Here is a 6000-nt window from a genome sequence, read left to right on the forward strand (position 1 = left end):
TTGTCTAGTAGACTCTTTTAGAATTCAAATTAGGTATAAGTGCTCTTGATATCCAGAAGTTTAAATATAGTTTTAAATATACAAACTGTTGGGAATGGGGCACCTGGGTGGCTCTGTCGGTTAAGCATTTGCCTTCGGCTCAGGTCATGATCCCTGGGTCCTGGGATCGAGTACCACATCAGGCTCCCTGGTGTGTGGGGAGCCTTTTCTCCCTCTCCCTCTGCCTGTCTCTCATGAATAAATAAATAAATAAATAAATAAATAAATAAATAAATAAATAAAAACTATTGGGGTGCCTGGTTGGCTCAGTTGGTGACTGATACATGCAACTTTTGATCCTAGTGTTGGCATGAGTTCAAACCCCGTGTCGGGCATACGGCTTATATAAAAATAATAAAAATTTAGAAAATAAATACATAAATATAAAAACTATCCTTTGCACAAATCTAACAAGCCACTGAATATATCTGTGTTACCCAGTTGTTTCTTTCTCTGCCTTACTACACCTTTAGTTTGCTCCTCTATTAAGTTACAAGTAGTTGTCAGCCAAATGGACAGCCTGAGGAAGCTTAGGGTAACTTAATCCTATGTTTATACATTCATTTGGTGGCATCTCCAAAACCAGGCGCAAATAAAACATCCATGATCCTTCAGTAACAAATGTAACATCCACAATTTGCAATCAATAGTTCGCTTTATTTTTTTTTAAACCAGATTTCTATCATGAATACCAGTGCAAATTCCAGGATGCTAGCACTGATAGTATTATAGGAATTAAAACACATTTTATGAACAATAACCAGAAGGTGGGCAGCACTATTAAATTCTACTTTAAATTCATATGAAAAGCAAATCTGCAGCAACATGAGAGTTTTTTGTAGTTGTTTCCCAAACTTTTCTGATCATAACCACCTTGGATGCTTGCGGAAAATAGAAATTTCTAGTCCCCACTTCAGGCATACTTTTTAGAATACCATAGCTATATTGTATTCCTTAATCCCATAGAGTCAAAACAGAAACACATTACAGCTTAACATGTTTTAATTATTTCATGAAGCTTTGTTTTTAGACCATTTGCATCTACTAAAATTATAACAAAATAAAACTGTTACATACTCCAGTAATAGAGATGAACAGATCTATAATCCCAGTTTACAAAAAGAAAAAGAAAAATCCACAGATAAGACAACCACAAATCAAAACTCTGGAATTTTAAACATTAACAAAATTTTGGGGTTACCAGACCTCTAGTCTTAAGACTCACTGGTGGTTTGAGTATGGAGTTTGTTTCAAGTTCCACAAATTACCATTAAGTCCAGTAACTTATATTTTTTAAGATCCATATTTTATTAGTCCCTATAGAATTCTAGGACTTTCTCTAAATTAAGAGAAGTAAAATTAAACAATCCTAATAAAAATTGTGAAATTTTAAAAATTCGCCCCACCCAGCTGCAAAATGCAACTGGGCAAGGGTGTCATTTTTAAAACTCAGCAGACACGAAATATTCTAGTGTAAACAGTCCCTTTCATACTGAAACATGCTTAATTGAAATACTCTAGTTCAATCTTGTTTTAAGAGCTGCCCCAAAATGTTTTCACTCAGCAGTTGGCATTCAAAGATAATGTACTTACGGAGAATGCCTCACTCTCCCCACAGGCACAGTCTGACTTCACAATAATTAGGCTTCCCAATGTAAGTGTAGACAGCTTTATAAAAGGGAGGAATAAAATTCTGTTGCTCTGTCCCACTCCCACGTATATGCCAGAGACATGAAAACACATGTGTACACAAAAATTAACACATGAATCGTTACGGCAGCATAATATTTAACAGCCAAATAGTGGAAATAACTGCCCATCAACTGATGAATAAAGAAAATTGGTATATCCATACTATGGCATATTGTGGCCATAAAAAGAAGAGCTGATATATGCTACACATGGATGAACCCTGAAAACATCATGTTAAGTAAAAGAGGTCAGTCACAAAAAACCACATATTGCATAATTCTGTTTATATGAAATATCCAGAATTGGTCAATCTACAGAGACAGACAGTAAGTCAGTGGTTGCCTAGGTAGGGGAGCTGAGGAAGAATGGGAATAAAGAATGACCACTAATGGGTACAGGGTTTTTTGGGGGGGTGATGAAAATTGTGGTGGTCGCGAATTCTGTGAATATACTAAAACCAATTTAAAAAAAAACATTAAATCATGCAGTTGGTGAGCTGTATATATCTCAAGGTGTTAAAAAATCAGCTACTCTGAAAATAGCCCCCTCCCTTCAACCCTGTAATATATATTAAATAAGAAATCGTGGTGACCAGTTACTTGGAATAAGATATGAATCAAAATGAAACTGAAAAACTGGTAAAAAGTAGGTCAGCAAAACTGATTGTTTAAAACTTGTTTTCTATGTCTTACAGAAGACATTTTTTAAGAGAAATATCTTATAAGAGAAATATATTTTTAAAACAATGATTATTGTTGCAAATTACTTGTCCTAAAAGTTTAGTGTATGAGATATTTAGTATTGATTAACTGATGTGCTAGAGCGCACAGCTTTTCTTTGCAAAACTGGTTGGACTCAACTTTATATATCCTTCAACTGAATTCAACTACTGGGGTACAAGCCTCCATGAGAAAATGAATCATTAAAAAATATATATATACTGAAAATAGTACCTGGCCAATCAGAATAAAAGGATTTTCAAACCCTTTATTGGCCTATTATCAAATGAAGAATATTTCACAATGGCTTAGTTTCAATTCGCAGGTGCAAATGTGCACCGTGCATTTGTCCAACTATGTATATGAGGTATAAATAGTTTACTACCTACAAAAACATTTGCTTAATTTTCTGGGAGATAAAAAAAGAAGGTACTAGAAGGGTGTGGCAACTCATCCAAGGTCACAACAAGTCAGGGCAGAGATCAACATTCTGGTTTACACCAGACCTCCAGAGGAAATCTTATTGACAATTTCGCAAAAAGTCTTCATGTTTGCTTTGCTTTACACCATAAAGCAAAAAAAAGGGGGGGGGTTACCGTCGGTTCAGTTTAAAACTTTTAAATAGAGACAGTGAGATAGCTATTTTAAATAAATAAATACTGGTGCGGGGAGTGGTTAACCCAAAGATCCCAGTGGGGAGCGTGTGAACAACTGGCCAGATCCGCCGGATTTTCAACCCAGGTCAAAGCCTCTACTCAAAAAGTCTCGTTTTCCTTCATAGCTGATTATGAAGGAAAGAAACTTGGAATCTTCCTGGAATAGCGAGAAGAAAAAAATCAAAGGAAGAAACGCCTTAGTGTGAACTGCATTGCCTCCAAGAATAAGAAGGCAGATTTTTCTAAAAAATAAATAATAGTAATGATGGGTGTCAGGACAACAGCGAATAAAGGATAAAAAATTTCTAACAATCCGTGAGAAAAAACAACTAGGACTGGCAGAGATAATCTATAATCATTCTAAACGAATCGCATGAAACCTTTCCCTCAAACAAAAAGAAGTCCACGATCCCCAGCCTGGTCCTAAAAAATGGACACGGGTTTTCCACGTGAAGGTCTTTGTGGGGGAAGACGGGCGGTGTAGGGCAAGGGCCGAGTTCCTCCGCCTCTGGCAGCCCTCTCAGGAAGCCCCGCTCAACAAGCGTCCGCGGTGGGACCACGCTGGACAGGTCCGGTTACAAAGAAATGGACCTCTCAAGCTTTGAGAACCCTCGGGCAAAGGAGCGCCGGTACACACACACACACTCTTTCACTCACTCATAGTCACGCACTCACTGACACTCACTCACGCGTCGTCGGAACCACTGGGGAGGCGGTGGTTCGGCACAGTCTCTGGACACCTTCCTGCCCAGTGAAAACCGCCTGAGGAGCTGGATGAGGACCCAACTCTATCGGCCCAGAACTCTATCGGTCCCCTCACCTGGCCCTGGCCCCTTGCCCCAGAAGAGATGGAAGGGGCGGCGGCGGCGGCGGCGGCGGCAGTCGTTTCCGACAAGGTCTCCCAGCGGCGGTGGCTGCTTCGACCCGCGGCCCTAATCTACCGCCGCCGCCATGTTGGAAGGTGAGGTCACCCCGGGCGTGCTTCCGTCACCGCCAGCGTCGGGGCGGGCCTGGGGCGCCGGGAAGCGCCGGAAGGGGGGGGGGGCTCTCTTCTCCTGAGCGGAAGCAGGGATCATAGAGGCCCGGAGGTCTCTCTGCGCAGACGTGACCCGGAAGAGACCTCTCTTAGCCCGCTCTTACCAGGAGTCGCTCAAATCTATGATTCCGGGGTGACGGAGGTTTTTGATGACTGGAGGAAGAGAGGTGGGATTCTAAGGAATCAAATCCTGTGGGGAGGAGTGCCTAGCTGGCTCAAAAGTTAAGCTTCTGCCGTTAGCTCAGGGCGTGATCCCAGGGCCTGGGATCGAGCCCCACATCGGGCTCCCTCCTGGGAGCCTGGTTCTTCCTCTCCCACTCCCCCTGCTTGTGTTCCCTCTCTAGCTGGCTTTCTCACTCTGTCAAATAAATAAATAAAATCTTTAAAAACAAACAAACAAATCCTGTGGGAGCTGGTAGTTCCCGGGGAAAGGAGCATTGCTGCTTCCACAGAATGCTCTGTGGCTGTAAACAAGTATTGAGGTTTAAGTGCAAGCGAACGGGGTAGGAAATTGTCAGGAGAGTTCTAGAGAGCTGCTGAGTTCACAGTCAATTGTCGGGGAAGACGGTCATTGACAGTTGGGAAAATTTTCTAGCAGTTGTGAGGTGGGGGTGAGGTGGGGTGAAGAGGTCATTCTAGGCGGAGGGCACTGCCTGAGCACAGGCGCTAGAGCGTTAAAGACGTCTTCAGTAGTACCCATTTTGCTCACGACACCTAGCACAGTGCCTAGAACAGTATGTGTGCTGATGGATGTTTGTTTACTTGAATCCAAGCGTCCTTTGGGGGAGTCGCTGAAGGTATCTAGTTAAGAAGCTGTATCTAAACCATGCTTTAGGGGCCTCTGAGTGGCTCAGTCGGTTAAGTGCCTTCAGCTCAGGTCATGATTCTGGGGCCCTGGGATGAGCCCAGTGTAGGGCTCCCTGCTCCGCAGGGAGTCCGCTTCTCCCTTTGCCACTCCCTGTGCTTGTGCTCTCTCTCTCTGAAATAAATAAATAAAATCTTTTTTAAAAAATGGGGCGCCTAGGTGGCTCAGTCGTTAAGCATCTGCCTTCGGCTCAGGTCATAATCCCGGGGTCCTGGGATGGAGCCCCGCCTCCGGCTCCCTGCTCAGTGTGGAGTCTGCTTCTCCCTCTCCCACTCCCCCTGCTTATGTTCCGTCTCTCACTGTATCTCTCTGTCAAATAAATAATAAAATCTTTAAAAGTAAATAAATAAAATAAAATCTTTACAAGATAAAAAATAAACCATGCTTTAGAGAAACTAAATTGTCTGTGATGTACATGAGATGAATTGAAAGAAGGAGAGCAATGAAGATGATGAGTTGGAAGGCTGTTGTAAGCAGCCAGATCATAAGTGATGAAAACCTAAGGAGGAGTGACTGCTAATGGGTACAAAGTTTTTTGGGAGAGGTGATGAAAATGTTTGATTTTGATGACAGTCGAACACCCTGTGAATATACTTTTACACCATTTAAGTGTATACTTTAAACAGGTGAGTCATATGGTATATGAGTTATGTCTCAATAAAGCTGTGAAAAAAAGTGCTGAAAACCATGATATGAGGGTGGGTAGGGGTGGAAGCAAAAAGGTTGGAGCTGGTGTTACAAGAGCTTTAAGCCTGAGCGACTGAGAGAACTATAACACCATAACAGAGAAATTGGACAGAGATTTTGAAAAAAAAAAAAAAAAGGCTTAGTGAGCTAATAAAACTATTAATTACCTAGTAGTACCTAATTACCAGTTGATATTTAAATTTCCTCAATTGGCCAAGTAATGGCTTTTATAATTGTTTTTTATTTTTTTAAGTAGGCTCTATCTCCAACAGGAGATGTGAACTCAGGACGCTGAGATCAAGAACT

The 6000-nt window shown here is 41.6% G+C and overlaps 1 protein-coding gene across 3 annotated transcripts in view; it reads right to left on the reverse strand.

Moving 5' to 3' along the window:
- Positions 1-4097, reverse strand: part of BCL2L13 (BCL2 like 13) — a 91211-nt gene extending 87114 nt beyond the window's left edge. Inside the window, exon 1 of one of the 3 annotated variants that reach the window (XM_045775147.2) lies at positions 3927-4097. The gene's annotated coding sequence lies outside the window, so the exon portion shown is untranslated. The other 2 variants (XM_045775157.2, XM_087855465.1) reach the window with 2 other exon arrangements.
- Positions 4098-6000: the final 1903 nt, after the last annotated feature.

Source organism: Ursus americanus, chromosome 25 (genome assembly GCF_024610735.1).
Source record: "Ursus americanus isolate L20-20 chromosome 25, mUrsAme1.1.p, whole genome shotgun sequence".
NCBI lineage: Eukaryota > Metazoa > Chordata > Mammalia > Carnivora > Ursidae > Ursus > Ursus americanus.